At 45.2% G+C, this 27309-nt stretch overlaps 1 protein-coding gene and 1 non-coding gene across 3 annotated transcripts in view; both read right to left on the bottom strand.

Moving 5' to 3' along the window:
* PKM (pyruvate kinase M1/2) overlaps positions 1-16788 on the bottom strand; it is a 42981-nt gene extending 26193 nt beyond the window's left edge. For both annotated transcript variants that reach the window (XM_029064866.2, XM_029064867.2), the window contains exon 1: positions 16685-16788. The gene's annotated coding sequence lies outside the window, so the exon portion shown is untranslated. The remainder of the gene's footprint in view (positions 1-16684) is intronic.
* An 8766-nt stretch (positions 16789-25554) lies between these two features.
* Positions 25555-25692, bottom strand: LOC114812337. Its single transcript, XR_003759993.1, has one exon. It is a non-coding gene; the product is annotated as a small nucleolar RNA SNORA7 (small nucleolar RNA).
* Between the last annotated feature and the right edge of the window lie 1617 nt (positions 25693-27309).

Below are 27309 nucleotides of genomic sequence, written 5' to 3'. Positions count from 1 at the left end.
GCCTGACTCCCGGGCCCGTACTCTTTCCACTAGGACATGCTAATTCTTGTACAGTATTGGCTATGAATACTGTATGAATTGCAGTATTCTTCCTAGTTCATCTGCATGAGTAGCATATTCCCCAGAACACTTACAAGAGGGCCCACACCTACTCTTCTGGGTGAAGGGGACTTGGGGCAAGAAGAAACACACCACTGATAAAGGAGATGTGAGCTTGCCTGAAACAGTACTGCGGAAATGCCACCCTGATGGCAAGGAACTATACTACTATGTTGCTTAGGGAATGCAAGCTAGAACAGCTGCCCTAATAACACCGTACACACTTTAGGCTGTTAAATTCAGTGTATGGACTTGTAACTAGGATGGTCGAAGTTGCTAGTGGCCAAGGAGGGCTATTTAAATGCTCCTTGTGAGTACTCTACCTTCCTACCCATGCTTTCCTGGCGGGGTTCTGAAGAATTGAAAACTAACCCTAGACTCCCTGAAACATTCCCACAGCTTCTTTTGGGTCTCAATGCACATAAGCTCAGTCAAGTGATCACTACTAGCTGCAGAGTCATGGGCAATTAACTTGGCCGTGACCTGAGCACACTGCCTCTTGGCCTGACCTTTGCCTTTAATTAGTTGCCCTGACCATCCCTGTAAGTTAAACAGCCATGTAGAACACCAGAGACACAGTCAGTTAGAAGGGTCTGGAAGCCTTCGAAGAGCAACTCAAAGTAGGTATGGGACAAACTTCAATCTGTTGGTTTAGTCAGTTGTGGGAAAAATTACTCTGGTTTTCAGTCGTGCGTCTGGATTGGGACACAGACTGTGTCAGATCTGGCTACATTCTATATACCTCCTAGAGCTCAGGCACAAGGAAATGCTTGAAAGGCATAATTATTACTTCTTCATCTCTGACCTTCCCCGGCTTCTCTTCAAGCTCTAGAATGTAAGCTCACTGTGGGCAGGGAACGTTCTCTACCAACTCGGTTGGACTGTACTCTCCCATGTGCTCAGCTCAGTGCTCTACACACACTAAGTGTTCAAGAAATACCATTGAACTGATTCAGGCAGAAGAGGACCACTCAGGATAAGATTTCAACAGAGAAGGCCAAGTATAAGTGCGTAAGTTTCTTTGTAACTCTAAAGGATTGTCTAGTCAGTTCTCCTCTAATGTGGTAGCTGTGTCTTGAAGAACCCCGAGTTGTGGAATGCTCACTTTACCATGAACACACCTGGCTGGTCTAGCATATTACGCATTTCAAAATGTGATGTTTGGAACCCAGAGCTGCAGCAGGATTCTGTCAAAAACAAAATCACTAGAAAGCAACTTCTAGACTACTACTAGTCCTAGACTCTCATGAATAAGGAGTGGAGATACTCTCATCCAACTGGAATGTATTCATTTCAGCAAGGGATCATTCTACTTATACACTGGCCCTATTCATTCAACTAACCCACTGCACAGCCTGACGGGCGACAGGCTGCCCTGTCCGCCCTTCCTGGGGAGCAATCCACTTGGGCAGGTTTCAGCAATAGTCAGCCCCTCCTTTAAAATGTTTCCCTGATCACAGGAGGCTGCTGGCTTTTGCTCCCCGACACCTTTCCTCCTGCTACTCCCAGCCCTCGCACTCCCGAAGCCTTGTGATTATGCATTTTGAAGCCTTGTGATTACGCATTTTGCTGTTCATTTAAAGCCTTGCACTCTCCTAGCAAGGCAGCGGCAAGCTTAAACATGACCTGCTTTGCCTTAAGGGACACTCAACCTCAAGTCGTTTTCCCAGAGGGAATGGTGGACACTGAGACACCGGTCTCACCACCAATTTTGTTGTGGACAGGGAATGCGTTACAGTGTTCTCTCCCCAGGGCTCAGTACAGTGCTCTGCACACAGTAAGCACACAATAAATATGATTGACTCACTGGGCTGGACTGGCCCAAGCTTGGGAGGAACGGGACTTGCCTTCCTGAAGACCATTCCAAGTTAGTGTTATACTTGTGAATGGAGCCAGTTTCAAACCAAGTGAGCGACTCGCTGTCTCTCCCTAATGAAATGAAACAGTGCCACGCAAAAGATTTTTCCCCAACTTCAGTGAATACAATTGGCTACATGAAAAACATAGGACCCAGTAATACACTCTTAGAATACCGTATCTTTAAAACTTGAGAATTTGGAATCCAGAGGGGATGGTGTTTGCCCTGACTTTTATTAGGGAAGAAGAGCAGCAAGCCTGAGTGGGCATGAAATGAGTAGACTTAGAACAGTGAGGTTATAGTGTAAGAAAAAAGAACACACTGTCCTTCCTGATAGGACAAACTGATGCCCCAGAGATGTTTTTCATGCCGATTAAAAGAGTGGTTCAGCTTATAAATCAGCACTGAAACAATAGCATGTTCTGTTCTTTGCTATTCAGCCTCTAGAGTGATCCAGTAATTAGCCATTTTAGCAGGCCAGGAGAGAATACTAACTAGAAATAAAACAGGTCAGAGTCAGCCTCTTGTGTCTGAGGCATTTTATTTCATTTTCTGGTTTATATTCAGAGCAAGGTTCCTCGGTGGTTTCCTCTTCTCACCCTTCATTTACCTTTCCTATTCTCAGTTGCAAAGCCTTCTGCAACGGTGTTTGGATTCCTCCCTGGCTCCCAAGGCAGCCTGAGCCATTAAAAAAGTCAGGGGCTTGGAATACTAATCCCAGTGCCATTCCACACCTTCCTGGGGCTTCAAGGAAGGCGTTTTCCTACTGCCTTTGTTTTGCTGCACCACGCCACTTGGTGAGAACACAGTTGAAGAGGTGTTCTCACTTGGTGAGAACGCTCTGAAGAGTCATAATAATAATAATGGTACTTCCTAAGCGTTTACTACCTGCCAGACACATACTAAGTGCTGGGGTGGATACCAGCAAATCAAACTGGACACAGTCCCTGTCCCATGTGGGGCTCACAGTCTCAATCCCCATTTTCCAGATGAGGTCACTGAGGCCTAGAGAAGTGAAGGGACAGAATCTTGTCTCCAAGTTCAGGAGGCCCCAGCTAGCTATGATGAGAACTGAGGATATGACATTAACAAGCAGAGTGAGAGAGTACAGGCCTTCCTTAGCATCCTTCCTCTTGCTCCCCCTCCAAGCCCCTTCCTCCTTGGCTCTTCCCAGCCTTTGTGTCACTGGAAGGGACCAGACACCATCGGTTATCTCTTTTTATGTGCAGTACTTTCTGATAATGCCATACAGAAGTTGGCTGGTTAATACATTAGCCAGGAGACCTTTGTAATCTAGTTCAACTTTTATCACTGTAGAATTATTCCCTAGAGTAACAAGTGCCAGGAAGGCAGGGAACTCCAAGTCAGTTGAGTGCTTACTGTGTACAGAGCACTGAACTAAACCCTTGGGAGAGTAAGATGTAACAGAGTTGGTAGACGTTCCCTGCCCACAACAGGCTTTCAATCTAGAGACAGGAATGAATATAAAAATCAATAAATGATGGATATGTAACTAAGTTCTACAGGGCTGAGGGAGGGGTGAATTAAGGGTGTGACTCTAAGTGCAAGGAAGACTCTTGCAATTAAGTGTAAGTCATTCATTCAGTCGTATTTATTGAGCGCTTACTGTGTGCAAAGCACTGTACTAAGTGCTTGGGAGAGTGCAACAACAGGGTCATACCCTCATTCAAGTGCATGGCTGACCCTTCAGGACCTGACCCCAAGCCAGTCCCTCCCATCCACCAAACTGGCAGACACTGTCACTTCAGGTTCTAGCTCTAGACTAAGATCCCTGTAGGCAGGGAACATGTCTACTGACTGTTACACTGCATTCTCCCAAGCGCTTAGTACAGCATTCTGCACACAATAAGTGCTCAAAAATTGACCTGGATTTTTGAAATTTAACATGATTCGCCTGCCACAGTGACCTTCTAACTGGTGCTCCAAGACTCAGCAGGAGCAAGAGAACAAAAATAAAAATCAAGCCATTTATACTGCTGCTTGATTCCAGCTTTACTCAGCTGAGACACTGATTATTACCACTGATACCTCAACTCCACAGGGCAGTGACTAACTTCCTGTAGAGCTCCCCGGTGCAATGTTCCACTCAGAAATACGTATTGATGGATTCAGATGAGCTTTCTGTAGCCCCTGATGGAGGGTTCTTAGAAGGTGGAAGATCCCAGGGACCACCACTAAAGCATTAAGTCGTGGACTGTAACAGGCTCCAGAATGTGCTTTCTGAAGAGAACGAGACATTCCTTGGAACTTCAACCTCGCAAGTGACCACAGTTATTTCCAACAGTAGCAGGTAGAAATGAGGATCAAAAATAAATGTGACTTATTAGGATGGGGGGCATAAAGTTGTAATTTTGCCACCTGGAAGGTTTTAGTTGTCAGCTGCAGCTCTGAACTTCCAAAACACGTATAAACATCAGGGGAAGGACAGATAATGCTGCTCCTTAACAGGTTAACAATAGTAAATGCCAATTTGATTTGACCAACTTCTGAGAGTTCAGAGGGGTAGCACATATCAACTCATGCATCTCCGAGGCCTTGTAAAGAAGGAAGGCATAATTCCAATAGAGACTGAGGCAGAGAGGCTATGTAACACCGCCTCGGACCAATCATAAAATGTTTTTGACTTCAAGTTCAGTGTCTCATCCATTACTTCCACAATTTTACTAGCTTTATAACACAGAGCGCTATGCTGCGATTCATTAGTTGCATATTGTAAGACCTTTTGTCATGCACACGAACTACTGCTGAGGACTTCAGACCTTTTGCTTTTACACTTCAGCAGTGCCTTCGCGCTTCATCAACAATACCTGTGGGAGATTGGGAGAAAAGCTCAGTTGTTTGGGGCATGAAGCCCTCACCCTCATTCTGAATTTTGAGCTTAGTCAACATAATGTTCTTCCGAATGCCCTCTGAAAGAGAACCTGAGGTGGCAACCAGAAGTTCATTTTTCTGAAGTCCATTCCATTTTGGATATTTATATTTTACCCACTACTAAAGATGCTGCTGCTGGAAATATGCACAATCTACTGGGTTACAATTACGGCACCACGGTATTAAGCCTTTGTCCCCTAGGTTCCTGCTACAACTATGAAAATGAGAAAAACAGAAAAAAATGCACAGGTTTCATACTTATGCATACAGAGAGATAATATCTAGATGTGCAACATCTTAATGCACATTTAAAAGGGGAAAAAATTGTGGCTCCCTGATCTGCAGGATGAGAAATCCTGCTTTGGAGTACAAAGTGACTCATTTGCTTTAACGAGGACGCCAGCAGAATCCCCACCCTGGAATTTCAGGAACTCAAATGAGGAGAGATCCCTCAAGCAACATGAGGTGATAGGAAATGCTCCATCTGAAAGGCTGGCTCACTGCTCACTCTTCCAAGCTCCTCCCCTTGCCAGCCAGGCCACCCCACCAACTCCCTCCCTGTCAGTACGTGCGGGAAGCCTCGTAGACAGCTCTGAGTCACTGCCACTGCATCCTCGTCATGAGGCAGAGACATGCAGGGCCAACCTCAGACAGGCTCTGGAAAGCCTCCATTTACACCGGCAATCGTTTTTTCCGGCTGTTAGCTTATGTGCAGGACTGATCCTCTGAAGAAAGATCTTCCCTAAAGCCATGTAGAAGGCACTATGCAAAAGTGATGCGCAGAGACAGACAGAGAGAGAGAGAGAGAGAGAGAGAGAGAGAGAGAGAGAGACTGACTGTCCTTGTCAGAGTTGGCAAACACCTCTCCCTTCTCCCCTGACCCCCAATTAACTTCTGCTATTTCCCATTTAGATTTACCAAGTCGCTTCTGGAATATAACTCCACCCCGGAGCTCTTCTAGTGGAGAAAGATCCACCACTATGGAGCTTCTCCCAAACAAACCACCTTGTGTGACTCCTGGCCTTTGCCCCCCTCCCTTCTCTTTTTTGAAAAGGGTCTCAGGAGACAAGTAATTTTCAACTTAGATTAGAATGAAGTCATTTTCTCGGTAGAATCACGAAGGATCACTATCTTCCGACATAAACCCCTTCTTCCCTTTCTGCAGTAAAATATGGAATTATAACACTTCTTAAACCCGGGTGAATTTTCTGGTCAGTTTCAGGTCAGCTCCTGAGAATTGCTTCTAATCTCTCTGGAATAACATTTGTGAAACTCAGCAAGGCAAGGGGAGAGTCGAGAGGAAAGGGATGGAGGGAAGAATCTGATGTGCGTCTTATGGCAGATGTACAACTGTATCTTACATAGAATTGAAGGGAAGATAGGTACACAGGACCCAGGGGCTGAGGGAATTCCCAAGAGAGGCCACTATGGATTTTGTCTCTAACCTCCCTTGCTCACAAAGTGTTAAAAAAAAAAATCCCAAAACTTTCCACTTGAAGGCTCAGTCAGAGCTTCCAGGAAAGTTAGTCATTCAGAATTTGATTCAGGCATAACAATTAAAATTCCTTTTGTACCACAATCCCCCCTGCCATGAGTTCAAACTGCCTTTTGAAGCTAAACACTAATACTGTGCCCCTCACCACATCCTCTTGATTGTAGAAGCAAAGTTTCTATTTTCAAAAACTAAAGAGTCTTTCTGGGAAATACTTACTGCTTAACTCTACAGTATCAGGTAAGAATTTAGGAGCAAAATACCCCAAATTCCCCTTCATAAGAGCCAGTGTCTCACGGAAGAAATGGTTACTATGAAAGTTACTGGTTGATCTTTAGTTCACTGTTAGCTTAGATTCTCCAAGGCCTAAATTATCCTACCTCTGGATTCTGGCCTTTACAAAATTATTTTACCCAACTGAACCAAAGAACAATCGTACACAGGACCAGGTCAGATTCATCAGACTTCCACCAAACTTACTTGCTTAACAAATACCATAAAAAACAAACCCCAAAAGAGCTCCACAAGCATGAAATTGACTACTACTCATTCACTATCCTCACAGCCCTCCTGTTATACATACTGTTATATTGCAATACTGGACTCTCCCAAGGGCTTAGTCAAGTGCTCTGCACACAGTAAGCACTCAATAAATTCGACTTTGTTCTTTCTGAAAAGACTACTTTATGGTTAGAAATTTCATGTTTCTCTTCCTCCCCGCTGGCATGGGTCAACTACTAACTCTCCGATTCCCAGATATCTACCATCAGAAAGTATTTATTAAGCTCCCTGTGGGCAGGGAATGAGTCTACCAACTCTTTATAATGTAGTCTCCCACGCGTTTAGTATAGTGCTATGCACGCAGTATGTGCTCAATAGATACAACTGTCTGATTAAGCACCCAGTTAACCACTGAAGATCTCAGGCGCTGCAAAGATAAACTGGAGAGCTCACCTCCTCCAAGCGGCCTTCCCAGACTGAGCTTCCCCTTTTCCCTCTGCTCCCTCTCTGCCCTCCCTTCACCTCCCCTCAGATAAGCCCCCTTTCCCTCTGCTCCTCCCCCTCTCCTCAGCACTGTGCTCATCTGTATATATTTTTATTACCCTATTTATTTTGTTAATGAGGTATACATCCCCTTGATTCTATTTATCGTGATTAAGTTGTCTTTTTTTGGTCCGTCTGTCTCCCCTGATTAGACTGTAAGCCCGTCTCTATCTGTTGCTGAACTTTACATTCCAAGTGCTCAGTACAGTTCTCTACACATAGTAAGTGCTCAATAAATACTATTGAATGAATGAGTACCCTTCACTCCATTGATCAAGACTAAGATAGGATGTGACCACTGCCGTAGTGAATTCTGGGTGGTCAGGAATGAGAGGAGAGGAGTCACCATGGGCAGCATACAAATTTCAGAAGGTAGACAGATCCAGTCTGGATTGGTATGCTGTACTGAGAGCAGCAATTTAAAAAAATATGGTATTTGTTAAAAGCTCTAAGCACTGGGGAAGACACAAGCCCGTTGTTGGGTAGGGACTGTCTCTATCTGTTGCCAAATTGTACTTCCCACGTGCTCAGGACAGTGCTCTGCACACAGTAGTGCTCAATAAACATGATTGAATGAATACACATTTAATCAGGCTGAATAGAGTCCCTGTCACACAGTATGTGGCCAGAGAACAGTTGTGCAGTTGAGGAAACTGAGGCAAAGAGAAGTTAAATGACTTGCCTAAGGTGACACTGCAGACTAGTGGTGGTGTTGGGATTAGAACCCAGGTCCTTTAGCTCCCAGGCCCATGCTGTCTATCTTCTAGGCCATGCTGACTCCCATTTTTTCAGGACAGAAGAACAAGGATGAGGCCTAAGCTCAAAAGTCAATTGTACAATAGACTTTGCCAAAGATTAAATACCGGGAGTGGCAAAACCATAAAGAATAATGGGATTGGGAGGGAAATAAGACTCCCATTTCAAACAGCATGTTGAGTCCATTACTTTGCTTTTTGAAAAAACACAAACCTGTTAGCTTATGTTTCAGGTTAGCCACAGTGAAAACTGACCATCTTGCTTAGTGAGAAATCAAATTTGAGGGTGACCTATGCAGAAAGGACTGGCTTCTTTTTCTATAATGACCATCCTTATCCTATATTCATGGAGAGCAAGTGGCCCAGGTTTACCTTGCTTCTTAGCACAATTTATTAACTAAGGAAAGTGGATCAACCTGTTTCGGGTTTCATGTGGGCTAGCTGACCAATTTAAAAAAACTCACTGCAATGAAATGGTTGGACCTGGTGTGGGCTCCAGTTTTTGTGCCATCAGCTGATGCAAGGCTAGATTTCTCTTTAAAAAAAAAAAGCCTGCGTCTTTTTTTTTTTAATGGTATTTAAGTGCTTACTATGGGCCAGGCACTGTACTAAGCACTGGGGTAGATACAAGCTAATCAGGGTAGACACAGTCCCTTATCCCACATGGGGCTCACAGTCTTAGTCCCAATTTTACAAGATGAGGTAACTAAGGCACAGAGAAATTAAATGACTTGCCCAAGGTCACACAGCAGACAAGTGGTGGAGCCGGGTTTAGAATCCATGCCTTTCTGACTCTCAGGCCGGTGCTCTATCCACTAGACCATGCTGCTCCTCCACTTCTAGCTCACTGGAATTGTCTCAACTAAGGGATGTGATTCCAAGGTCTAGAATGAAGAGTGGCAAACGAAAATCTTAGTCAAATCAGTGTAGTGACGCACATTAGAGGGTAAGATCCTTGTGGACAGGGTCTGTGTTTTTGCAATTCTATACTTGGAGTGGCTAGAACATTGTACCACACCCTCTGGGAACTTAATAAATGCTACTACTATTATTACTAGAGATCTTAACTTGAAAATCTGGAACTGGGAGCCACAGAATGGACAACAATCAGCTCAGGATCAGGGAGAAACTCTGTAGGGGTCTCTAAAATTGAGTCAGCAGTTTCCAAAATCATCTTTTCCAAATGTCACCGACACATATTGAGTCAGAACAGAAAAGAGAAGAAAGAGTTGATAGGTAGGAGAGACAGACTGAGTATCTTAACAGAGAAGTTTCTGCTTGATGGGGAGAGGAATGGGCAACGACTGAAGGTTTTTGAAGAGTAGGGAGAGATGTGTGCAGGAAAGATGATCTGGGTGGCAGACCAAAGTATAAACAGGAGAAGGGAAAGACTCAAGTCAGAAAGGTCAATGAGAGGCTGGCCCAATTGTCAAGGCAGGATATAAGAAGGGCCTCAACCAGCATGGTAGGCGTTTGGATGCAGAGGAAGGGATGGATTCTGGAGATTTTGGGAAGAAACGGCAGGATTTGATTCCAAGACTGAATATGGGGTTCAAGCTAGAATGAGAAGTCAGGAATATTGCAAGGATACAGGCTTGAGAGACATCGAGGCTGGAGGTGTTGGCCACTGTGATGGAGATGTTAAGAAAAGGCGATGGATTTGGGAAGGAAACATGAGCAGCAGACTAGACCACAAGGTTTTGTCTCTAGACTGTAAGCTTGTGGGCAGGGAATGTATCTACCAACTCTTATACTCTACTCTTCCAAGCACCCAGCACATTGCTCTGCACACAGTAAGCATTCAATAAATACCACTGAATGACCGACTGAGTTCACTTTTGGACATATTGAGCTCAAGGGGTCAGTGGGACATTCAGGTACAGAGGTCCTGAAAGTGAGAAGAAATGCAAGATTGCAGAGGAGAGAGGTCAGAGCAGATGAAGTAGCTATGGGAGTCACCCACACAGGTGGTAGCTTGTTGTGGGCACAGAATGGATCTGTTATATTGTACTCACCCAAGCGCTTAGGACAGGGGCTCTGCACCTAGAAAGTGCTCAGTAAATATGACTGAATGAGTACAGCCTGAGAAGAAATGGAAACCCATAACAGAACCTTGAGGGACACCAACAGTCAGGGGAACCATCAGCAAAAAAGGCTGTGAAGGAATCACCAGAAAGGCGAAAGGAGACCAAGGAAAGTAACCAGACACTGTTTCCAGAAGACGAGAGTGGTCCACAGCGTGGAAGGAGAGGTCGAGATGAGGATAAGAATTTATGAAGCCTCCCCTAATTTCACTTGCTGAAATAAAAGTAATCAAGGCAGCTTGTGGTTTCCTTATTTCAAGTATTCTTTCAACTAGCTTACATGAGAATAAGCTACACCTGAGAATACAAGGTCAGCAGTCATAAGAGGGTCAATACTGTAGAATAGTAAGCCTGGTATGAATTACTCTTTCACCATAGGGTAATGCATCTTCCTAAATCTCTCAGCTCTCATTTTAGAAGAAAAACCTTGCTAATTCTCATTAGACAGTCTGCAGGCCAGAAAGATTATGCAGATTTTACCTTCTCTAGGTTATTTACAGCCTCCGGCATCTCTTTTCAGGTTTCATTTTTGGGTGAGCATCGGGGAATGGTGGCTAAGGATGGGTACTGCAGCTTAGTTTCCTCCTACGTGCCATCCCTCACAGCACACTGCAGCTAAGCAGGGCTGCCTGAAAACGCCATTCATTCCTGATTCCCGCTAGGGAGAGAGAGGCTGCCTGTCGTCAGAGACCTAGAGGCTTGGAGGCTGTTACAGGGCATGGTATAATCTGTAAATGCCTTTATATCCCCACGGCTTCATGAAATTGGACTCACTGAACTGATTTGTTTTCATTCTTCAATGGTAAGACTTCACCTAATTCAAGTTACCTTATATTTCAGCCTCATTAAGGCTTCATTTACAATGTTAAAAAAAAATCAAATAAGCCTGCTTTACCTGGAAGAGGGGAACAACAGGTCATTGCTTTAATTCTGAAAGGCTTAATCAGCTTCCTCTTACATCAGTGCACAAATAATCATTCTTGATGCTGAAGTCTAAAGTCTAGATCTTAATTAGCTCTGAATGAAGCAGAAACCAAGATAAACCTGGCTATAAAACCACAATCCTAACCATTCCCATTTTATGTCATTGATTTCCTGCTCCATGAAAAGCCAAATTATATCAGTTCCTTCAATCAGTGGCATTTATTGAGTACTCACTATGTGCAGAGCACTCTACTAAGTGCTTGGGAGAGAACGATACAGCAGAAGTAGATGTGTTCCCTGCCCATAACAAGCTTACAGTCTAGAGTGGGAGATGGACATTAATATGAAAAAATAATTTATAATATATAATACATAAGTGAAAGACATGTACAAAAGTGATTCTTTTCTTCTTAGAAGAATACTGAGATCCCTAGGGAGTAAGCACTTTATAAGTCTGAACTATTTCTTCCAAAATACCGCATGAGAACCTCCAGCTCTCTATGCTTAAATGACGCCCCCCGTTCAAGAATGATTCAGGGAGTTATTTTAATTTATTCTACAAATGGGGAAATTTACTTCTTAATTTAAAAAAAATACAACAGTAGTAGTCTTTACCTAGAACATGCTGTGAAGTCAAAACTAAAATGCCAGTGTGACAGAGCTCTTCATTTCAGTAAACCTGGATTGATTCAAAATACAGCTAGAACTTGGAAAATGAGTAACTTTCTCCCCATTTAGTCTTTGTCATTGAGCTAAGTCACTTCCTTAGCTTGTTTTCAGATGAAAATTTAAAAAAGACATTATAAGTGTTGCAATGCAAATTCTACATAACTTTTTTCACTTCCTTGGTTGTGGCCTATCTGCTTTCTCATTTCCTTTATTAGTTTCTCAATACTTGTGTCTTAAACAGAGCTATACTGCTTTCCCCTGTGACTCTTGCTTAATGCCAAGAGTTCCTAAAGCAGATACAGTGATCACTAGCTTAAGTTACCAGTACATAGCTGAAGTGTTTGCTAAGGCACCAGTTGCAGCACATAGATCACCATAACTCGGTTAAACTAGGAAATATTTTGTTCCCAAAACTAACTTGGGCAATAATACTTCTATCTAATGCAACAGAAAACTGACAAGTATGGTGCAGTGCCCTATACTGGGAATGGGAGGGGTTGAAAAGAACATCCATATTGATATTAATGATTATGGTTATGTATTATTAAGCCCTTAGGTGTCCAGCACTGTGCCAACTCCAGGAAAGATATGAGATACTCAGATGGGACATAACCCCCATCCCAAAGTCTGAAAGAGGAAGGAAGAACAGTTATTTTATCCCCATTTTACAGCTCAGGGAACTCTGGAACACAGATATTAAGTGACTTGCTCAAGGTCTCATAACAGGCAAGTGGAGAAGCTGGGGCTAGAACCCAGGTGTCCCTTTCCACTAGGTTGTGTTACCTCCCAGGACTTCAATCATTCTTCTCCCTCTCTTCACACCCAAAGTGAGTGATTGAAGGGAAGGTGATGGACAAGATCTACAAAGGCACAGTCTGTTCAATGTCCTGAAAAATCAAAGTGGTAGCCAATAATGGGAAATGTATCAAGGGGAATATATCAAGGAATGTATAGAGGAGCAATATGGGAAGCTGGCAACTTCAAACAAGTAAACGCAAATAGGTTAAATCTCTGCCTCAAAAATCACTGAGGGTGATGTGGAAAAGGCTAGGGAGTAGAGGAGGGCTGGATGTTGCAAGTCCTTTCCCCCAGCCCAATGGTCCAGAGTTCCAAGCTGCTCTGTATCTTCTTGGTCCCATAATATTGAGGCAACTCTGGTGGACTGTAGTCTGTCCCTTAAACAAAATGAACTTAAAATTGTACGGACAGTGGTATCAAGTAACTTCAGGAACAGAGTCAGACATTACTGGCCTACTGTAAAGCTAGTGAAAGTTTGAAATAACAGCAGTTACCTGACACACCAGCCCAGCTATTGCCTTAATCCTCAATCACTCAGGGCCATTTACACTTTCTTGGCCCTACCAACTGAACCCACTGGGATGCAAGCATACTGAAGCCCTGAACAGAAGTTTCCATTGGCACAGCTGGGTGGACTTTTTGTTTGGGGGGTGAGGGGAAGAATCAGGAGGGAGGGCTGCTGGCCTACACCCATACTTACTGGAGAGGAAAAGGGGGGAAAAAAGCGAGTGTTGAGTTAATCCCAGAGAAATTCCTCCACTCACCTAAAACTATTTTCTCCTCCCAGTTTATATCTCCATGAATCCAATCTTGGATGAGTCACCCTTCCTACACACCCTTTTCAATCTGTTATTCAGTTTTCTGGGTAAAATTTCCACTGCCTCAACAGTTGGAACTGTGATGCAGTCAGAGGCAAGCTCATATTCCTAATAGTGTGATTGGCCAGATGGAGGCAGCAGTAGGCTATTTGCTCTAAATTCATATCTAAAGGAGCTCTTGGGGCTCCTTCTAGCAGTAGAACCTCAGCCCTTGAAACCAGAGCTTTGTCCCTCTCCCCACTCCTTTATATCCACCCAGTTCCCATTAAACTTTTAATAAAACTCTGCTAAGTGGCTGGGGAGAAATTACAGTTTATGACACCGGTGGATTTGTACAACGTCTAAGGAGACTCAAAGAGTTAATTAACTCTGCAGTGATTCCCTTCCTTCTTTTTCCAGAATAGCAGACCAGTATGATCACGTGTCGGGGACGAAAGAATGGCTACTTGTATGGCCCCTGCAAATGAAGCTGTAGTTATTCTCTGCAATCCATTTTTTATGGTATATGTTAAGCACTTATGTGTGGAATACTGTTCTAAGCAGTGGGATAAGAACAAGTTAATTAGGCTGAACACAGTTCCTGTCTCACATGGGGCTCACAGGTGAGGAAACTGGGGGACAGAGAAGTAATTTGCCCAAGGTCACACAGCAAGCAACTGGCAGAACCACATTAGAATCCAGGTCCTCTGATTCCAGGCCCGTGCTCTTTCCAGTAGGCCACACTACTTTCTTAGAGACCACCAACCAAGTCCTGTTCATTCCAAGCAGCTGCCCACCCTTAAAAGGAGCCAGTTGGAGTAATGGTATTGGACAATTCCCCAGGTTAGCTTACTCTCTTTCCCCATGTAAGCTTACTCTCTTAGCAAGGGAACATAAGTTAGAGCCGGTGAGAGTCACTTCCCAGCACCAAAGAGCAAAATCAGAAAACTAAATAAGATAAAACTCAGATTTCCCCTCAGCTGCAGATAGGTGCATTTTAAATATCTGCAGATGGTGGACTTGAAAAATGTGAATGCTTTAGGTATTTCCTTATGGATTTAGTCTAAATTTAAATAGATAATGAATCAGCTAAATCTTGTATCACTCTGAAACCTGCAAGAAATAACTAAAATTTAAGGCATAATGTCTCATTCTCCTTTGCTGATGTAAAACATCCCTATTGTACCTAATTGTACTGGAGTTAATCTGTGCAGAGTTTTTTCCTCCAAGCTTCCTAGTCTTAAAAAAATGACGCATTATTAGATTTCAGCATCAAAAGCGCAGCGCACGTGTGCAATGCACCAGAGGAGGAAAATGTACCACCTCAAAGGAAAAATGCCAAGGGCAGTTAGTCTGGTGAAGGGCTTGAGCACACTCAAAGAGCTGCGAATTTACTCTGACAACTGAAATCCAGCTTCACCTCTCTCAAGGAGAGATTACTCGTTTGTCATTCACTTGCCCTTTCTCTGCGCAGGCTGCAGCTTGGGAGAGACAGCAAATCTGAGCCTACGGCAGCGAGTACCATTCAGCCCTATCACCAGGGAGCTACGTGCATCTCTGCTGCAAAGAGATGTCTGACCGAGTTACACCATGAACTCAAGCAAATCTCCATTGCCTGCCACTAGGAATCCTCTGGGCATCTTGGGGAGGGGGTGAGGAGAGGGGAAAGAAGATCTTCAAACTCGGCTTTAGAAGACCACCTCCCTGCCAAACCAAGCCCAACTCGGACTAAAATTTTTACTGTAAAACACGGCCAGCAATTCTATTTAAATTCATTAGTAGGATGCGTGGCCCACTGAGATCTAAGGCCTAAACAATACAGGAAATTAAGACCAAAAACTGGGGCGGAAAATTTTCCCTTCCTTTTCACTCTGCCGGGAAGCAATTATGTAATCATCTACACTACCTAATCTTCCAAAAAGTCCTGAATTCCTAGGCCAAACAAATAGGGGTTAGGAAGGCACCCACCCATCTCCTGTACTATCATTTACATAGACACTGGAAAGTTATTTGAATTCAGTTCCATTTTTACTTTTTTCTTTAAGGCTTGGCTTTTCATAGAGTCACTTTCCCAACCTCGGACTTGGGCAAAATCTCCCCACCTTGCCCCTCCCTGGGCTTCTTGTTTCAGGATTCAGTGCCAATCTCTTCAATGGCTGCAGGGCTATATTGAGGATATAAGCCTGAGGAAGAAGGCCCAGTATCCAGCTGAAATCTTTCCAAACCGAATTTTGGGGGGGGGGAAGGGGACGGTGTCCTAATAGGGAGTGAGTCAGTAGGATGGACTGACAGGCTGCAGGAATCCTACCCGGGGATGATGGGGTCGAGTTCGATTTAGGGTCCGTTGCCCTCGAGCTTCTCCGCCCCAGGTGTGAAATGTGTGGAGGTGGGGCAGAGTCCTGAGTGGACACCAGCAAGGATTGGTGCAGAGGAGCATCGTGAGAAGCGGCAGAGGCCAGGCCGCTGAAGGTCCTGGGTTCTAATCCCCGCTGCGCCACTTGTCCACTGTGTGACCTTGGGCGAGTCACTTCACTGTGTTTCGGTTAATTCATCTGCAAAGTGGGGGCTCAAGCCGTGAGCCCCAAGTGGGACCCGGACTATACCCAACCTGATCAGCTTGCAACTACCCCAGCGTTAAGTACAGTGCCTAGCACATAGTAAACGCTTAACTACCAGTAACCAAAAAAAAGATGCTCCCCTTTTAGTGTCATCACCGGGGCTGCCGTGGGAGGTGGGGATTACGTCGGTACAGCCCAGTTACCTGGGGAAGATGGGGGGGGGGGGGGGACGTTTGGAGCCTGGAAAATATTTGGGCGGGGGAAAGATATCCATCTTGGGCTCCGGGCTCCCCAATCCGGACGACCTCGGAGGTAGCAGGGCCTCTACTCCTGCAGCTAGGAAAGTGAGAAACTGCCCGGTCTCGGGGCAGGAATTGCATCTACCCCAGCGTTTAGAGCACTGTTTGGCACATAGTAAGCGCTTAACAAATACTATTTTTAGAAAAAGGGGGGGTAGGGGGGAGGATGTGCGGGCTGGGAACACCTGCCTCCCTTTCCATCCCCCCCGTGTTTGCTCGCTGCTCAGCGAGCGTTTTCTCTAACGGGCTGATGGAGGCCGGAGGCAGGACTCGGGCTTGTCTCTGTTGCAGAATTGCCCTCTCCCAAACGCTTAGCACACAGTAAGCGCTCAGTAAATACGATCGATTGAGTGCACGAATGGCTCTAAGCTCTCAGCGGGGTTGGAGGAAAGAGGAGGAAGCGGAACGGTCTTACCTCCACCAGGTTCACGACGATCAACCGCTCCCAGCTAGAATGACCAGTCCTCTGCCAGCTCCAGCTCCTGCAGGCTCAAGGTGATCCCTCCGCCGCAGCACCGCTCGGATCCCTCCGCCTGCCCACCCCCTTTGGCCACACCCCTCGCCCCCCGGAGACTCCCCCTGTCCTCCCCGAAGCCCCCCCCCCCTCCTAGACTCCCTCCTGGGATGGGGAAATGAGGGGTTGGGTCCCTGGGATTAGGGGCGAGGGGCAGCCACTTTGGGGACTATGTTTCGTGGCGGAAGGACAAGGATGCAGAGGGAGGGGGATTGTGTTGCGAAATTGGCCCACGTCGCCACAGCCAATGGGGAAGAGGCGGGCGACCAGAAAGGCGTTTCACGTGGCCCATGCGGCAGGAACTGTTGTTTAAAGGGACCACACGGATCCTCCCCATTCCCTACTCACCCCCAAACCGGGATCGGGCTCTATTGGGCAAGTCACTTCACTTCTCTGTGCCTCAGTTCCCTCATCTGTAAAATGGAGATTAACCGTGAGCCTCACGTGGGACAACCTGATGACCCCAGCGCTTAGAACAGTGCTCTGCACCTAGTAAAGGCTTAACAAATACCAACATTGTTATTATTATTGTGTGTGGCCAGGGTGGCCGGATGGAGGCAGGGGAGAGGGACACCCTCCCCCTAATCAGCACTGTGTCCTCAAAGCACAATCCCATCTTTCCTCGTCCCCTGGGGGTTGACAGTGGCCTCCCAATCATAATGATGTGTAGATATCTATGATTCAACTTATTTTGATGGTAATAATAATAATAATTATTGTGTGTGGCCAGGGATGCCGGATGGAGGCAGGGGAGAGGGACACCTTCCCTCTAATCAGCACTGTGTCCTCAAACCACAATCCCATCTTTCCTTGTCCCTTGGGGGTTGACAGCGGCCTCCCAATCATAATGATGTGTAGATATCTATGATTCAACTTATTTTTATGGTAATAATAATAATAATTATTGTGGGTGGCCAGGGATGCCGGATGGAGGCAGGAGAGAGGGACACCCTCCCCCTAATCAGCTCTGTGTCCTCAAACCACAATCCCATCTTTCCTTGTGCCCTGGGGGTTGTGGTTTGAGGATAGATTGGCCTCCCGATCATAGAAGATATCTATGATTCTATTTATTTTGATGGTATTGATGCTTACCGAGTTGGTTTGTTGTCTGTTTCCCCCGTTTGGACTGTGAGCCCGTTGTTGGGCCGGGATGATCTCTATCTGTGGCCGAATTGGACCCTCCAAGCGCTTAGACAGTGACACAGTAGTGTTACAGCGCTTAGACTCTGCACACAGTAAGCGCTCAAAAAATACGATTGAATGAATGAAAGGGGTGAGCTGCCCCTAATCCATCTCTAAAAAGCATTCCCATCCCCCAGCCTTACAGGGGGAGCTTTCCACTTTTCACAGCCCCTCCCCCCCTCCCCTTTTTTTCCCCTTCTAGGTTCTGAGCAATGCTGAAAAATAGACCTGATCGATTCCATTGTTGCTTTTCACCTCCCGGCCAGGCAGTTTTCTCCTGTTTTAATTAGAGCCTCAGACAATTCATTGTTTGTCCTAGCTCGCCTACAGTCCCCTAAAGAAAGGGAGCAGAATTCCCGCCATCCCCCAAGAGCTCAAATAACAAAGACAAAGGGCACATGGAGGGGAGGAACTGGCTGCTGCAGGAAATTTTTTTAGGGTAGCTAAGGTCCCGAGCTGCCTTACTCCACAAAACAGGTCTCTCTCCCTTTTGCTAACACCCTATTTTTGACATAGAGGGACGACAGAGGAGAATGGAACCCAGACCTCTTCTTTTATCTCTTGAGACTGTTCTTTTTCCCTTTCCCTGGTTAGTTAAATATGATATTTACTGAGTTCTAACTCTGTTCCAAGCACTGTGTTCTGCAATGGAGTAGCCTGTGATGATGATGATAATGGAGTCGCCCTCCCACTTTAAACAAACTGATCAGTGATGGTCCTCATGCAGCACGACATGCCATTTTCTGCAACATTTTGCAAAATAATGATGGTATTTGTTACATTCTCACTATGTTCCAAGTACCGTGCTAAGCCCTGGGGGTAGATAAAATACAATCATCTGAGTCAAGTCCCTGTCCCACAAGGGGTTCACAGACTAAAAGAGAGAGTGAATTAATATAAAATATATCCCCATCTTGCAGATGAGGAAACTGAGACACCGAGAAGTTTAAGTGACTTGCCCAAGGTCACATTGGAGGCAAGTGACAGATAATAATAATAATGTTGATATTTGATAAGCTTTTACTATGTGCAGAGCCCTGTTGTACGCGCTGGGGGAGGGTGGTACAAGGTAATCAGGTTGTCCCACGTAAGGTTCACAGTCTTAATCCCCATTTTACAGATGAGATAACTGAAGCCTAGAGAAGTGAAGTGACTTGCCCACAGCCACACAGCTGACAAGTGGCAGAGCCGGGATTCAAACCCACGACCTCTGACTCCCAAACCTGGGCTCTTTCCACTGAGCCATGCTGCCCAGGTCTCCTGACTCCCAGGCTGATGGTCAATCCCCTGGCCCTCTTCTTGCCTCCCATGTTTTGCCCACCCAAATCCAGAGCCTTTCTCCAGAGGACCACCCCACCTGCTTCACAGCCTTTGCCTGCCCTCCCCATTTCCTTCTGAACACTGACTCTGCTTCTAAGCTATAGGGCTCTGCAGTCAGAGCCGGGGTGGAGGAAGGCTGGGCACTGAAAATAAAAATAGTGAACATACAGACATCCAAGGCCTTATCCTTATTGGCTTACTAAAATCTGGACTATCAGTAGAAAATAGATGAATGGTCACCTCATGTAAATGCAGGCGAGTCTTGGTCCAGCCAAGAAGAATTCAGGCCTGAGATCCTGCATGAAGGAATATAGTGTGAGTGGTTTATGCAGGCTATTTTCATCCCTTTGCCCCAGCCCATCATGTACCCACTGGAGCATTGGGTGCAACAAGCAAGTGGGTAGGCGGGGGGTATTCCTTGCAATAAACAAAAATAATTTTAGGCACAAAACCCATTTACAGCCCAAGTGCACCAAGACCAGCAGGCAGTTGCTGGGAAAGCTCCGTGATCTACGCTATTTCTGATAGCCAACTATATTTCAGGATTCCTTCCAAGCCTGTCCACCATATGAGATTCAGAAACCTTCCCCACTGATGGCATAACCCCAGCAGTCTTTCCACCACCTCTGACTTTTTCAAAACCTCCCATCTCGGTGGTGAGGTGTGTGGGTTAGACTTATGGGTAGAGAGACAAAAATCAGTTCCGACACGATCCTCGTTCCTCAATCCCAACCCTGCAGCGATGAGGCCTGATTATGTTTAAAGTCATGCCGTGCTCTCCTCACCCAGCAGCCTCTCAACACTTACTTATAATGATGGTGAATACACTGCGATGCCTAGGGGAAGTAGCTATACCTCCCTGGTGACACAACAGGGCCAAGAGTGGCCGATGTCTCGCTGTAGCTTTATCCATCTAGATCTGCCTAAGTTGGGGGAGGAGAATGGTTTTGCCTTGCTGTGGGCCACAAGCAGGATAATACAGAAAAGGCTTAAGCCTAAGAGACTCTGGGCTGATATAACCAACTATTTTGGAACCCCAAAGTGGTTAAGCGTGCATGAGTAAGTACATTTTTGAGAATATTTTTCCAGTGGAAGTGTTCTATTTTTAGCCCAAGTCTGAACCAAATTCATGGGGGAAGGAACCATAGAGACAGTAATAACACCAGGGGAACCAAACAATCAATTCTTTCAGGTTCTCGTTCCAGTGTCCTCCCTTAGAACCTGGCCACAATCTGAATGCCAGTTTGTCAAGAAGCATTTGGGCTTTGCCCACCCTCAACCTTATCCTCCACCTGCTGTCTTCCTAGGGATCCTCCTGTCCTCCTCCAGCACTTAGGCAGGCTGGTGGTAGCAGGCAAACATCAGTGCAGAGTTCAGAAGCAGACAGAGGCCAGTCATGAGGCATTTGCCAGTTGGCACAAGCTCGACAACCTTGAACCGGATCATTTTTCTACAAAAGCATTCAGGCCATTGTTTCCCCACTCATCAAGAACCTCTAGTGGTTGCCATGGCTTAGTGGAAAGAGCATGGGCTTGGGAGTCAGAGGTCGTGGGTCCTAATCCGGCTCCACTACTAGTCGGCTGTGTGACCTTGGGCAAGCCGCTTAACTTCTTTGTGCTTCAGTTTCCTCATCTGTAAAATGGAATTTAAGACTGTGAGCCCCACAAGGGACAACCTGATTACCTTGTATCTACCCCAGCACTTAGAACAGTGCTTGGCACATAGTAAGGATTTAACAAATACCGTCATTATTCTTCTTCACCACACAGAAACTCCGCCCCATTGGCTTTAAAGCACTCAATCAGCTTGCCCCTCCCTCCTCACCTCTCTGGTTTCCTACTACAACCCAGCCTGCACTTTGATCCTCTAATGCCAACTGACTCACTCTTACAAGAGGCCTTCCCTGAGTAAGCCCTCATTTCCTTTTCTCCCACTTATTTCTGCACTTGATTTTGCATCCTTTGCAAAAGCTCTGCACATAAGTAAGCCCTAACTAAATGCAATTGATTAAAAATAATAATGATTCTCACTAATAAAGAAACCAACCTTTTTTGGAAACGTGATGGGTCAGAAATATTTTCCAAATGAAGAATGATTTTGCCACTTGTGGATTTGACTAAAACTATCTCACCATAGTTTTTACATGGTTACTTCTGTACTTCTGATTCCATCCAGAGAAGTTGAAGCAAGTACTGAGATGGGCATTTTGGCTTCTGTCTCAGAGCAGGTCTGAACTCTGATGAGGAACCTAAAGGCAATGAATAGATAGCTTTTGCTGTATGTCCTCAAACCCCCTTAGTCTCTAGTATGAAATGCGGACAAGATTAGAGATGGCTAAGAGGAAAGGGCTTTTCAATGATTGTGTGCAAGGGAGTGGAATGGATCAGAAAGTGCCAAATAGAGGACAAGGGAATTAGCAGAATCAATCAATCAATGGTACTTACTGAGTGCAGAGCCTGGGAGTTGGTATACAAATTCCCTGCCCACAGTGAGCTTACAGTCTAGAGGGGGAGACCGACATCAATATAAATCATTTATAATATATAATTTATAGATATGTACATAGTGCTATGGGGTTGAGGATGGGGCAAATACCAAAAGCCCAAAGGTCATAGATCCAAGTGCAGAGATGACACAGAAGGAAGAGGGAGCCAGGGAAAAGAAAGCTTAATCGGTGGAAGTGTAGAATGGTATTATGGCCCCCTTTTAGGATTTCAAAAGAGCTGGATGAATCGGGTTGGCAATGCCCAGGCTGAGTTGGGAGGCAATCTCTGTAATTCACCTCCACTGATCCTCAGTTTGTCCATTTTCTATGGCCTCTGTGGCAGTTATAATGATGAAATTCATTAGGCATCTACTATGGGTCAAGGACTGTGCTAAGCCCCGAGGGGGATACCAGAGAATCAGATCACACAGTCTCTGTCCTACATGGGACTCATTGTCTAGGCTGGAGAGAGAACAAGTATTTTATCCTCCTTTTACAGAAGAGGAAACTGAGGCACAGATAAATTGAGTGACTTATCCCAGGTCACCCAGCAGTGAAGGTGGGACTAGAATCCTGGTTTCCTGACTGCTAGCCCAGTGATCATTCAACTAGGCCATACTGGAATAAGAGAGTGTGAGAAAGGCCTTGAAAGGAAAGATACCGATTATGGAAGAGAAGCTGACTGCATATAAGAGGATAGAAAACAGCAATAATATCGAACAAGAAACTTTCATAAATGTTTTTTCAATCTTCGAAAGAAGAAACAAGTCAGGCAATGGGCCTGGAAAGGAAACCATGTATAATGACAACTGTGGTATTTGTTAAGCTCTCACTGTGTGACAGGCATTGTGTTAAATTGCTATAGATTCAAGCTAATCAGGTTGGACACAGTCCCTGTTCCACATGGGGCTCACAGTCTTAATTCTCATTCTACAGAGGAGGAAACTGAGGCAGTTAAGTGACTTACCCGAGGTCACACAGAAGACAAGTATATTTTGATACATTTCAAAACACTTAGACTATAAGGAATGAGAATAGTTGGAGGAAGGATACAAAGAAAAGGAGAAAGGCATGATGAAGCCAACATGGAATAGAAGGGATTAGGAGTCAAAGAAAACTGGGGGAAGTAATCAAAGGAGAAGACTTCTTTTTTCAGGCACCATTTGAAAGAAAAGCAGGGGAAGCAACAGCTTTCCCTGGGCCCTAGCAATAAAAAGGGGCCCTGACTCAGAAGGGAACAGTGACTCTTTGCAACTCCTCATTCTTTCCTTTCACTTTGACCTGAATTGACAGAAAAAGGAATTTACCACTTCATTTGCAATCTGGGGATCAGTCACCATCAATACATGTTACAACCAGCCTTTCTGTGCTGTTTAAATTTCCCCCAGTTGAAATATCTGGACTTCACTATCAAGTTTCAGTTTGCCCAGATAATAAATATCCCAATTATAATATTATTTAAGTACTGACTAGATGCTAAGCAATGGGAAAGACACAGGATAATCAAATTAGACACAGTCTCTATCCCACATGGGGCTCAGAGTCTAAGAGGTAGAGAGAGCAGGTATCATATTACCAGCTTTACAGATGAGGAAACTAAGGCACAGGAAACATTAAATGGCTGAGTCAAGGGACAGAGGTGGAACTAGAATCCAGATCTCCTGACTCCCAGTTCAGTGCTCTTTCCACTGCTTCCCTCAGATTATCAGGTAAATAGAGAAAATGCCCTGAGGAGAGTTGGCGAGCAAATCAAACTTGGGAGAGACCTGAAATTTCATTTCCTATTTAGGGGGAAATTAGGTGCCTCTTCCCAGTGCTTTCATTTCCTCTAGGTTGTTTTGGAAGAACTGTCCCTCAAGATGAAAAATAATCCCAGGAGTGTGCCGAATGATGGGCCACTTCAAACCAGCTTTTAGAGAAAAGCTGCCCCTGAATTATGATTTTCTGTCTCCTTTACGGTTTAACTTGAGAGCTGACTCCTTCTCAGGTGCTTTTTAAGAGAAGGGTAGGCAGCAACCTCTGAGGGTCCTTTAGGTGCAGTTATGCCTAGAGGTAGGGGGAATGACAAGGTGACCTCAAGCCCTGTGATCAACAAGACAGGTTATCAGATGCAATTTTCACAATTTAGATCACATAGTACCAAGGGCTCAGAAGTTTGCCAAGTGCCCTAAGGACTCAGACATTCATTCTAAAATTTCTGAGTAGAGGATTCAGTCACGAGTAGACGATTTTTAAAAATCTAAATTTCTGGCAATAATATGATCGATTATTTCCTGAAAAGCCTTTTCTTCTATGGGTGCTGGGGATCAGCCCCTCTCTGTGGTGCTTGAAGTGAACAGAGAGTGTTATTAGGGAAGCTTCCAGTAATCGGGATCAGGTTGGATAAACACAGAGCTCCTCCACTTCTGATAGCCTGGGACTCTTTGCCTCCTCCGAATTCTAACATACATCTGCCACATCTTAGTAAGGCCCCTTCCCTATGGACTCTTCAAAAAGGTACATTTCTCTATAGTGACATGGAGTATTTAATCACCTTAGTGGGGTCCACCCCTGACACTCTGCTGGCCAGAATGCTAGGACTTTCAGTGCCAGTGAATACTGCCAGGGGATCCTGCAGAAGAAACAGGAAGAAGACACACTATCCTATGCCTTAGCAGTCAAAGGAATGGCTTCCAAACCCAAGCTTTTCTGGGACACTGAGTCTGGCTTTGCCAATCCATGAAATCGGCAGTTGCTGCCAAGTATCTTACAGCTGTACTGTCTTTCCCACATTATGGAGAGAGGCGACCGCCACTTCAAAATTCTGGGACTCCGTCTGGGACCTCTCAAAATTCAGGGCTTCAGCCTCACCTAGTTGTCCCATTCTTGGCCCGTGTACTTCCCTAGAAATCACTTATTATGTGTAATTTCACCTCCTCTTGAACTGGGTGGGAGAGGATGCAGTTTGTCTACCACTATTTCTCTTCCTCTCAACCAGACTTCTAGAGCCCCAGAAGAACTTGTCTTGTCTAATGCCATCGGGTCGTTTCTGACCCATAGCGACGTCACGGACACATCTCTCCCAGAACGCCCCGCTCTCCATCTGCAATCATTCTGGTAGCGTATCCATAGAGTTTTCTTGATAAAAAGAACTCCAGTGGCAAAATACATTTTTCCTACCATCAAGGAATTTACAATGGAACAGGGAGACCAGCAGACACAAATTAACCCTAATCAATAGGGGCAAGATGGAGAGCAAGGTTACTGGCAACAGCTAGAATAGGGTAGAATGAAATAGATTAATAATTGGGAAGAGAAGCAGTGTGGCCTAGTAAAAAGGACTTGGGACTGAGAGTCAGAGGGCCTGGGTTCCAATCCCAGCTCCACCACGTGTCTGCTCTGTGACTTTGAGCAAATTAGTGAACTTCACTGTGCCTTAGTTTCCTCATCTGTCAACCTGGGATTAAATCATACTCCCTCCTACTTTGACTGTGAGCCCCATATGGGACAGGTTCTGGGTCTAACCTGGTTATCTTATGTCTAGCCTAGCATTTAATACAATGCTTGCCACATAGTGAGCACTTGTCTTATGCTGCTGAGTTGTCTCCGACCCATAGTGAGTCCATGGACACATCTCTCCCAGAATGCCCCACCTCCATCTGCAATCATTGTGGTAGTGTATCCAGAGAGTTCTCTTGGTAAAAATATGAAAGTGGTTTACCACTGCCTTCTTCCGCACAGGAAGCTTGAGTCTCCACCCTCAACTCCCTCCCATACCGCTGCTGGCCAGCACGGGTGAGTTTTGACTTGTAGCAGATTGCCTTCCACTCGCTAGCCACTGCCCAAACTAGAAATGGAATGGATAGGCCTCTGCTTGACTCTCTCTCCTGTAGCTGAGACTGGTAGAGTACTGGAAACTCTCCAGGTGCCATCCTGAGAGGGGAGTAAGCACTTAAGTACGAAAATTGTTATGAACAGATAAAAGTTGAGCCCTTAGATTAAAAACTGATGGATAAAAATACGTTAGTTCTAAGTGGAGTATTGGGGCAACTATGGATCCAACAATACAGTTGTTTAAAGTGGGGCTGTTGGGGTGACTCAAGCTGCTGGAAATTAAATGGGGAAGCCTACTTGGAGAGATGGGATTTCAGGAGAGCTGGAAAATGCAGAGAGTTTTGTTTTGGGCAGATGTGGGGAGGGAGAGAGTTCCAGGTAGGGGAAATGGCATGAGCAAGGGGTTGGAGACTGGAGAGTAGAGAGTTTCCTGATGGGTCATGGAAATCCTCCCATGAACACCTCTGTGTAAGGGTGAGCTATAATAATAATTATCATTATTATTACTGTATTTAAGCACTAACTATATTCCAGGCACTGTATTAAGCACTGGGGTGGATACCGGCAAATCAGGTTCAACACAGTCCCTGTGCCATCACTCTTCCCATTTCTCAGAAGGGAAAGTTCAAGCCTAGGAAGGCCAGAGTAGCACAGTAACACTCCAGGAGTGAGAGGGGGAGTAAAAGGTTGATGCTAGGCCTTGAATTCCCTTCCATCTCTGAAGATTTTTTTTCTTTCACAATTTAAAAATGCATCTAGGAATAAACTTTTAGAAGTACTGCAAACACTTTCAGAAAGCAGAAGAGAAAGAACACGGGCTTGGGAGTCAGAGGTCATGGGTTCAAACTCAGGCTCAGCTGCATGTCAGCTGTGTGACTTTGAGCAAGTCACTTGGAGAAGCAGCGTGGCTCAGTGAAAAGAGCCCGGATTTGGGAGTCAGGGGTCATGGGTTCTAATCCCGGCTCTGCCACTTGTCTGCTGTGTGACTTTGGACAAGTCACTTCACTTCTCTGGGCCTCAGTTACCTCATCTGTAAAATGGGGATTAAGACTGTAAGCTCCATGTGACACAACCTGATCACCTTGTATCCCCCCCAGCACTTAGAACAGTGCTTTGCACATAGTAAGTGATTAACAAATATCAGCATTGCTATTATTAACTTCTCTATGCTTCAGTTACCTCATCTGTAAAATGGGGAGGAAGACTGTGAGCCCCATGTGGGATGACCTGATCACCTTGTATCCTCTCCAGCACTTAGAATAGTGTTTGGCACATAGTAAGCGCTTAAGAAATGCCATTTAGTATTATTATAGTCAGCGATTTTCAAAGAGAACTAGTGCTAAATATCCATTTATGAGGTGCCCACGGGCAATGAGGTATACGGATTTGACCAAGGAAACTCAAAGGATGCCCTGGGCATTGTCAGCCTTAAAATCCCTAGGCAGAGTTATCCCTGGTGGGGAACTCGATAGGTTTTAATAAATAATAAATAATAAATAGGTTTTAATATCATTGGGTTAGCCCCATGCTGCCACCCTCTGTCCCTTAAGCTTAATGGCTGTGCAGAGAGAACCTGAGGATATATGCCTTTCCCAGAATGCTTTCTGTTAAAATGATAGAACGCTTCCTGGACAGAGGACCAGGCCCTGCTCGACCTAAAGGGAGAGGGGCTGCTTGAGTAAAGCGGCATTTGGAAAATGCTTTTGGTTTCGTTGAGCAATGGCTG

Source organism: Ornithorhynchus anatinus, chromosome 5 (genome assembly GCF_004115215.2).
Source record: "Ornithorhynchus anatinus isolate Pmale09 chromosome 5, mOrnAna1.pri.v4, whole genome shotgun sequence".
NCBI lineage: Eukaryota > Metazoa > Chordata > Mammalia > Monotremata > Ornithorhynchidae > Ornithorhynchus > Ornithorhynchus anatinus.
This window is presented reverse-complemented; position numbering and strand designations above follow the sequence as displayed.